Source organism: Theobroma cacao, chromosome 5 (assembly GCF_053813885.1).
Source record: "Theobroma cacao isolate CCN51 chromosome 5, ASM5381388v1, whole genome shotgun sequence".
In the NCBI taxonomy this organism is placed as follows: Eukaryota; Viridiplantae; Streptophyta; class Magnoliopsida; order Malvales; family Malvaceae; genus Theobroma; species Theobroma cacao.
Window position 1 is genome coordinate 43,802,355 of NC_142643.1, and position 9,921 is coordinate 43,812,275.

The 9,921-nt window shown below is 34.7% G+C and overlaps 1 pseudogene; it reads left to right on the forward strand.

Moving 5' to 3' along the window:
- The first annotated feature begins 629 nt into the window (after positions 1-629).
- LOC108662310 (germin-like protein subfamily 1 member 14) lies at positions 630-4,459 on the forward strand (annotated as a pseudogene).
- The last annotated feature ends 5,462 nt before the right edge of the window (positions 4,460-9,921 follow it).

Consider the following 9,921-nt stretch of genomic DNA (forward strand, 5'->3'; position numbering starts at 1 on the left):
CTGTTCTTACTGGGTGGCAGTGACAGATATAGTACAAAATGCTAGCAATAACCGGCAAACTTTTACTTGAGCAGATTACATAGCCCAGGAAATCCATAATTTCTAACGAGTAAAGCCACGCAAACATGGTAATACATTAACCAAAGAATGTGCAAGACCGTCTTATGTGAATCGATAGCGGCATGAGCTACCTGCCGCTCCTAAATGGGAGAATTTGTGAACAAGGACCATTCTTAACTTCATTTAATTATGAGTTAAATTTTATGGAGCGTCGGCAACCCCAACAACATTAGAAATATGCTGAAGTCAATGAATTTGTCTCAATTTAAATTCAGTAAAAATATTTAAAAAAGACATGATATGTCAGGAATGAGGTAATGAAAAGAGGGAATTAATTTATTGAAGATGTATATACATGACATGAATGGCTGCTAAAGAAGGATTCATTAAGAACTTTTTTTTATTAACAAAAAACACTGTAGACGTGTTAAGCCATTTTCCTGGAAAAAATTAAATGAAAAGGCATGGAGTTGTTCAAAGACTCCATAAATCTATAAATAGCAAGTTCTCAGGAAAGATTCATCGTCATCCCTCCAAAGCAATTAAGCTTGCAAGAATTTAAGCTAGGAAGCTGCCTTACCAAAATGAAAGGTGTTCATTTCCTAGTAGTAGCATTTTCTGTCTTGGCTCTGGCTTCCTCATTTGCCTTTGCCTCTGACCCTAGCTGTCAAACCCTGCTTTGTAAAATAATTATAATGTCATTCACATGCTCGATAGAATGTTTGTATATTTAGGAAGTTCGAGAAATCGTTAAAAGACGATATTGCCCCTAATGGTATCATTAAGTCGATTAAGCCTCGAACTAGTTCAAATAGGAATTTAAGATGAAATTAAGAGTTTCACAGTTCAAGGATGACTCAAAACGGTAATTAGGAGTTCGAGGATCAATTCGGAGTCAAACCGAAATTTTTACTATCTAGGGGCAAAATTGTAATTTTTCCACTCACGGACAAAATTTGAGATTTTGAGAGAATTTAGATCACATTTGACAAATTGGAGAATGGTATGAGTATAAGGGATGAAAAATATGTCTATGGGCAATTTTTCAGTTTTGGGGGTAAAAATGTAATTTTTCACTTTACGAGGGCAAAAATGTAATTTTTAAAAATTTGCTCCACCAAAACTTTGGAAAAGTCTAAAAATTTCATGGAAGACATGGATAAGTGAAGAGGATTGAGTGGTAGAAAAAGAAAGTAAAAAGGATGGCTAGAAAAAAATAAAATAATAAAATATTCAAAAGGTAAATAAAATAATAATATTTTATTAAGCCTATTAAAAGGCTTGAAAATTTCAGAATTTTTCATTGGGATGGTCAGCCAGAACCAGCAGGAGAGAGAGAAATAAGAACAAACCCTAGAGTGAAAAAATTCAAAGAAAAAGTGTGATTTTTCAAGGAATCAAGTGTTTAAAGGTATGATTTTTCAAGCTTAGCTTAAGATTTATCATTTCCATGCATTTCTCATCATTTTTCATGGTTGAATCATGTGATTTGAGGATGAATTCAATTCTGGAAAAATGGGTTAGGAGAGAGAAACTTGTTAGATTAATTTGATTTTAAGTTATGTTAGTGTTTTAAGTTAGTTTAGCATATTTAGGAACAAAACAATAAGAAAAGAATTTATTTTCCTCCATTACCATTATTGGCCGAATTTTCTAAGGGAATATTGGCTGATGATCTTGATGTTTATTTGAGGAATTATGATGAATAATGATGAATTATGAGTCTAGAAAAATAATGGGAATTTTCGGAGCAAAAATACGAAATTTTTACCCATTAGGGGTATTTTCGTAATTTGCTGTCGAGACTGATAATTTGCACCACACTGAGGGACATTAAGTCAATTTGGGTGCAATTGAGGTATAGAAACTAAAAAAAATTAATTTGAGATTAAATTGGACGCGTTAGTAATTTAATCGGGTAATAGGTCGAATTAGGTTAGCACCGCATTTAAGCGGTAGTCGGATAAGTTGCATGTCATATCATGCATATATACCGTGCCTGAATTGATTTTATAATGGTCAAGCATTGATGTGTTGAATTATGTATTGTACATTATGGATAGGTGGTGAGCAAATTACACTGGTAAAAGTACAGAAAATTGTGCTTGAAGACTGGGATTAGGAGTACATCGACTCCTAGAACTGTGAGTGGACAATTTATCGTCTTAAATATCTAGAGTAATTATACTTGTTTGATGCTTTTATTGAATGGTGAATTTAAATTATAAAATATTATGTTTTCCAATTAAAATGTTTTTTAATAAAAAATGAGATTTATACTGGTTTTGAAAACTAATATTGTTTTGGGAAAATTGAGTATATGGAGACTGTGTTGAAATTTATGATTTTATATGTTATTGAAATTGGGACTTATGATAATATGGTAGCATGATGGCTAAATTTTTGAGGTTGGCATGAAATATATGAATAGTTTTTGATAGGTCTCGATAGACTGGATTACATTTTATTCGCCATATTATGCTACTGGAATTTTTATGGGTCTGGTGGTATATTAAACGGTCACTGCAGTGGTGGGGGTTTCCGTGGACTGCCTATGAGAGGGGCACGGTAACTCAATTATATACTTACCTCCAAGGGGAGATGTTGGGTGAAGTATCTCCTGAGGTATGATTTGAGTGCACCTCACGTTCGGGCCACCACGTGAGAGTGAGACTCAGCCAACGCCAAGGAACGGCTGTGTATCAAATGTGAAAACATGTTTATGGGTATGGGTCATTGAACAGCCTTGGCGGTCTCAGTGGGATACCTTGACGAAGGTACCCGCGAGAATGATTATGGCAGGGGCCAAGTTTAAGAAATTCATAAGCCGAGAAATTTTGATGAAAATAAATTGTTTGGTATAGATTGAAACGAAATTTGTGTTATGAACATTATTGAGATATAACGTTTTTATAATATCTCCATCTACTCGCCTTTAGATGCTTTTGATGGTAATTGTTTACTCACTGGGATTATTTAATCTCACCCCTCTTCCTATCCATTTTTCAAGCTCAGGACAGTTTGTTGATAGTTGATTAAGACGAGAATTAATCTCGAAGTTGCATCATAGGAAGTAAGGGTTCGTAGCTCTACACTTTCTTGGTTAGTTGGGGGCCCACGTGTCACTGTAAACGAAATTTCATACTTTAATTATCTTTATTACTATATGAATAAATTTATTTTACTCTGACGCTACAAAAGTTATTTTAGGAAGACTTTGAAAATATTGTATTTTAAGAAAATAGAATATTTTATTTAATATTTTTATTATATTCAAATAGCTATAATTTTACTTTAAACGAATGTTTTAGACTTCAAAATTTAATTTAAATCATGAAATACGTGTTTCCACTTACATATTACATTTTTACGGATTTCAAAATTTCAAAAAAAAAATGATGAAAATGCCCCAGTGAGCTAGAAAATAATATTTTTATTATTTTGAGTTGGAAACAACTTATGATTTCTTGAAATGCGAGATTTAATAACTGTCGCTCACCGGGGAGATGCGAAAGTTGATGCTAAGCCTTGCGGGGTTTCGATCGGCATTCGGGGTAATGAGTGCTTATCGGGACATCGCGGCGGTTGTCACGGGCTCGATGGGAGTTCCGGGTTGTGACACTAGCCCTTTTCAGGACTTCTATGTAGCAATCAATGACCCCAAGCATGGAAGTATGTCCAGTTTTCTTTGAACTTGTATTGAATATATTTATGTCAATGACTGAACTAAAGGAACTCAGCTCAAAAAAGAGGCAATAGTTCTACACAAAAATACTACTACAAATTAGAAAGAATTTCTTTCTCTTTTTTTTTTTTTTTTGTATAGCACGGTAGCAGTTAACACATTTTTCAATCTTGTAGTGTTTGTTAATGGCAAGTTCTGCAAGGACCTAAGCTTGCCAAAGCAGAAGATTTCTTCTTTTCAGGCCTCAACATGCCAGGAAACACATCAAATCGAGTTGGATCAAATGTCATCACTGTCAATGTTGACAAAATACCAGGATTGAACACTTTTGGCGGATCTCTGGTTTGAATTTACTATGCACCTTATGGTGGCCTAAACCCCCATCACACTCATCCCCGTGTTACAGAAATCCTAGTCATCATGGAGGGCACACTCTATGTTGGTTTGGTTACATCCAACCCGGAGAACCATCCCATCACCAAAGTCCTCAACCCCGGAGATGGTTTTCTTTTCCCAGTTGGTCTCATTCACTTCCAATTCAATGTGGGGAAAACCAATGCTGTTGCGTTTGCTGCTTTGAGTAGCCAAAACCCAGATGTCATTACAATAGTAAACGCAGTCTTTGGATCAAATCCAGCAATTAACCCTGATGTTCTTGTCAAGGACTTCCAGCTAGACATCAATATGGTCAAATATCTTCAGTCACTATTCTAATAGAATAGCAATTAGAGCATTATTTTAATACACATTAAGTTGTTGCTTAATGAGGATATTGTTTGACATGTTTCCCTGATTATTTAACAATTCTTGTTGAAATTTACAAATAAATGGAATATTGCTTATGTAAGCATCTCTGTATGTTTAAACTTCATTATAATAATATTGAATTTGGTTTCAAAACTTGGACCAACTTGTCAAGGTGTGTCTCAATCTCAAGGACCAGTGTAGCAGTGAAAGCAGCTATTATAAACTACTGTAGAAGATTTTAAGGTAAACTAATTTTGGAGAAATTTGAAGAAAGCTTGAAGAACAAAGAGGAAAACGAAACAAGGGATGAAGACTTCAAATCTAAGAATCACAAGCCACACACAATAATAGTTACTTTACAAGTATTTATAAACACCTAAAACCATTCAATCTTTTGATTTAGCTTTGGAAGACTTAATCTGAGAGGATTTTTCTAGACGCAAACAACGTGTCTTTGTTTTCTGTGTTGTGGTAACTGTAACTAAACCACCCACCACACTACATAGTAAAACATGGCTGTTAAGCCTACAACAAAAGACTCAAATGACACATACATCTTATTTTACTATGTTAATTACAAGAGTTTAAAAAAGATAGGACTCGTTTGTGTTTAGTAAATCAGCAGTAAACTAAAAACGATCCCCTACTAAGAATCTTCTACAACTTTCAATTTTCAACAGGTTATAGCCACATATTTAATCAGATTGGGAATCAGTATTTCAACACAGCCCCATGATTCATAATATGGTGAACTCCAAGACATGATTTGAGATGCTCAAACCTTTCTCTTCCCAAGCTCTTGGTAAAAATGTCAACCAACTAGTTCTTTGTCTTGTAATGTTTCAACTCAACTTTATTCTCTTTTACAACTTTTCTCAGGGCATGATATTTGACCTTGATATGTTTAGTTCTCCCATATTGAACTAGATTTTTAGCAATTGAAACAGTAGACAAATTGTCAACACATATCAGAGTGCCTTGACTTTGTTCAAATCCTCAATCCAACAACACTTTCCTCAACCACAATGCATGATTTGTAGCTACAGCACAGGCAATGTATTTTGTTTCAGTCGTGGACTAAGCTACAACATGTTGCTTCTTAGAATTCCAGGCAAAAACAGCACTCCCAAAAGAAAAACAAAATCTTCCTGTACTATTAGAATCATCCAATGACCCCGCCCAATCACTATCACTATAGCCTATAAGATTACCACTGTCTTGTTTAACATAAGTCAAGCCAAAGTTTAGCGTTCCTTTGACATACCTTAGAATCCGTTTGGTAGTTGTGAAGTGTATTAGTGAAGGTTCTTCCATAAACCTTGACAACAAACAAGTTGCAGACATTATGTCTGGCCTGGTAGCAGACAGGTATAGGAGAGATCCAATAATGCTTTTATAAATCTGTACATTGGCCTAGGTAAAACCATCTTTTTTGCAAACTTAGGTCCAGTAGTGAGAGGAGTGCTTACCACCTTACACAAGCTCATATTGAACCTTTTCAGCAAGTCCTTAGCATACTTAGCTTGATGCAAGAAAATCTGTCTTGTAGATTGTTACACTTCCATCCCAAAAAATAGCTCATCTCCCCTAAGTCAGTCATTTCAAATTCCTTCATCATTTAAATTTTAAAATCAGTTAGGTAACTGCTATCAGGACTAGTAAGTAGTAAGTCATTTACATAAAGAGCCACAACAAATAAGACTTTCCCATCTGATTTCTTCACATATAATGTGGACTCATTGCTACTTTTCTGAAGTCTTTGGCCTTTGAAATACTTGTCCACCTTGTCATGCTAGGCTCTAGGAGCCTGTTTTAGGCCATATAAGGCTTTTATCAATTTACAAACCTTACCTTTAGAGTTCCACTGTTCATATCCCTCAAGTTGATCTACATAAATGTCTTCAGTCAAATAGCCATTTAGAAAAGCTAATTTGACATCTAGATGAAATAGCTTCCATTCTTCTCTAGCTACCAGTGCTACAAGCATTCTTATTGTGTTGTGTCTGGCTATAGGAGCATAAGTTTCCATGTAATCAGCCTCATACACTTGAGCATAACCTTTGACCACTGGTTTAGCTTTATACTTATTTATAGAACCATCAGAATTTAATTTTGTCCTATAAATCCACTTAACTCCAATCACATTTTTCTCAACAGGTTTATCAACTAATGTCCAAGTACCATTCTTGATGATCATTGACATTTCAGCATCCACAGTAGCCTTCCACTTACTGTATGAAAATAGCTTTTTTGCAACTTGTCGGTTCTGAAATAGCTACATTGTATCTGCTGTAGATATCTCCAAGACTCCTAACTCCTTTTACTGCTTTTGATTCATCTTTACTATTTGAGTCATCACCAGAACTAACTTGGGTTGATTCTTCATCTAGAGTGATCATTTTCTTCAGGTTGTCAGATGTTCCTTTTTCTCAATTCCAATACTGTCTTTCATCAACTCTGACATTTCTACTGATCTCAATCATGTTAGCTTCAATATTGTAGATTCTATACCCCTTTGAAACTTCACTATAGCTAACTAATATAGCCATATTAGCCTTGGAGTCAAACTTAGATATTTTCTCATCAAGTATCTTTGACTAACACAAGCAACCAAATGTCTTCATGTATGAAACAAATGGCTTGTATCCAAACCACAATTCAAATGGGGTTTTATGCTCCTATACCCTTGTGTATGACTTGTTCAAGATGTAATTGGACGTATTTACGGCCTCAACCCAAAACTCTTTAGGTAAATGCACTTGGTAGAGTAAGCATCTACCCATATCTGCAATTCTTTTTTCCTTCAGCTTTCCCATTCTACTGAGGGCTGTATGTAATTATGAGTTGATGTTGAACCCTAAATTCTATCAAAAAAATTCTTGAACTCTTCTGAAGTGTACTTTCTCCCATTGTCACTCCTAAGTGTTTTGATTTGCATACCAGAGTAATTCTCAGCATGTGCCTTGAATTTCTTAAAGTTTCTCAAGGCCTTAGATTAGAGCTTCAAGAAGTATACCCAACAATATTTAGTCAGGTCATTTATAAACAGGATATAATACTTACTCCCACTTAGAGATGGTGTTCTCATTAGCCCACAAATGTCAGGGTGAATCAATTCTAGCTTCATAGTAGTCTTTCCCTTACTGATCTTAGAAAATGGCATTTTAGTCTATTTTCCAAATTAACAGCAAAACACAGCTTATTTGGCTTGGTTATCTTGGGTAGACCTTCTACTAACTCATTTGAAGCCATAACTATTAGTGAATTATAATTCACATGACCTAATCTGTTGTGCCATATTTCAGACAAATCATATTCATTATACAAGGCTATGAAGAAGGATTTAGCCAAGTTCACAAGATAACAATTATTTTTCATCTCAACAATGAACATTTCATCTCCACAAGGATCAAACACTTTACAGTAGTTTTCTTTGAATAATAAAGCATACTTATCTCTAGCTAATTGTCCAACACTAAACAAGTTGTGATTTACTTCAGGAACATAATGCACATTATGAATGAGTTTCAAACCAGATTCAGTCTCTACAGTCACTATCCTTACTCCAAGTACTTTCATAAATTCACCATTTCCTATTTTCACTTTAAAACTGTAATTGGTATCTATCTAGGAGAATAAATTTTTGTTACCTGTCAAGTGATGAGAGTAAGCACTATCCAATAACCAGATGCTTGATTTGGTAGAATCTTCACCCTTTTTAGCCATGAACAGAACCTCTTCAGTCTCCTTTACTCAATTACATCAGCTTGATCTTCTGTTACTGACTTCTTGGCCTTGCACACTTTTTATACATGACCCATTTATTGACAGGCCTTGCACTTGACATTTAGCCTATACCAATAGTATTTTGCTATGTGATTTCTCTTTTTACAACTGGGACAAGAAAGGTACTTGTTAGTTGCTTTACCCTTATTTCCCTCTTCAGCTTTGCTACCTTTTCCATCATTTTTCTTTGAGCTATTTCCCTTGACTTTCAAGCCCTTTGTTCTTGCCACTAAGGCACTCTCAACAAAGTTTTCATCTCTAAGAGCTATTCTCTGCTCTTGGGCTAATAAAGCATTGATGATCTCATTAACAAAAATCTTAGTCAAGTCCTTTAAGTCTTCAAGGGAGAAGATTTTTGCTTCAAATCTCTCAAGAATACTGACGAGGATTTTGTTAACAATTCTTTTGTCACTAACTTCCTCTCCAAGTTGTCTGAGTTGATTCACAAGCTTTAAAAGCTTGTCAGTATAGTCTTGAATGACTTCATCTTTATTCATTTTCATCAGCTCAAATTGTCTTAAGATATTCAACACCTGAATAGATCTTGTTCTATCACTACCTTAATACTCTTCTTTCAAACTATCCCAAACCTTTTTCAAATCCTCATAGTTCATTATTTTTGCAAAAATTGCTTTCGAAACAGCTGATTGAAGGCAGATAAGGGCTTTATACTGCTTAGCCACTTATTCACTGTGTTGCTTGATTTGGGCTAAAGTAGGATTGACATGCCTTTGTACTGGTATTTCACCAGACTAAACCACATCCCACAAGTCAAAAGCCTTAAAATAGGAGTGCATTTTGACTGCCCAAAAAGAATAATTATCACTAGAGAAGATCGAAGGAGCAGCTGCACTGAAATCGGTTGTAGCCATGGGGTTAAATCAAGAATATCAATTGAAAACTTTGTAGAAGATTTTGATCACAAGTCCTTTGAGAAATGTTTCTCTGATACCATGTAGAAGATTTTAAGCTAAATTAATTCTGGAGAAATTTGAAGAAAGCTTGAAGAAAAAAGAGGAAAACGAAAACAAGGATGAAGACATCAAATCTGAGAATCACAAGCCACACACAATAACAGTTACTTTACAAGTATTTATAAACACCTGAAACCATTCAATCCCTTAATTCAGCCTTGTAAGACTTAACCTGAGAGGATTTTTCTAGACACAAACAATATGTCTTTGTTTTCTGTGTTGTGGTAACTGTAACTAAACCACCCACTACACTACCCAATAAAGTGTGGCCGTTAAGCCTACAACAAAAGACTCAAATGACACATACATCCTATTTTACTATGTTAATTACAAGAGTTTAAAAATGACAAGACTCGTTTATGTTTAGTAAATTAGCAGCAAATTAAAAATGATCCAATGTTGAGAATCTTCTACAACCTTTAATTTCTAGTTGGTTCCAGCCACATATTTAACCAGATTGGGAATTAGAACTTCAACAAATACTTTATTTGAGATATAAAATGTGTTAATATTTGGACAAATGAAAAATTAGCTAAAGAAAGTTATAGCAGTAGCAAAGAATTTCCATAAGGGATGTTTTTTTCATATGAACAATACAGAAGACACTCCAATCTCGTTTTCCAAGATAGAGTAAGTAATGAAATTGCTAAAATATTATCACTGTTTCAA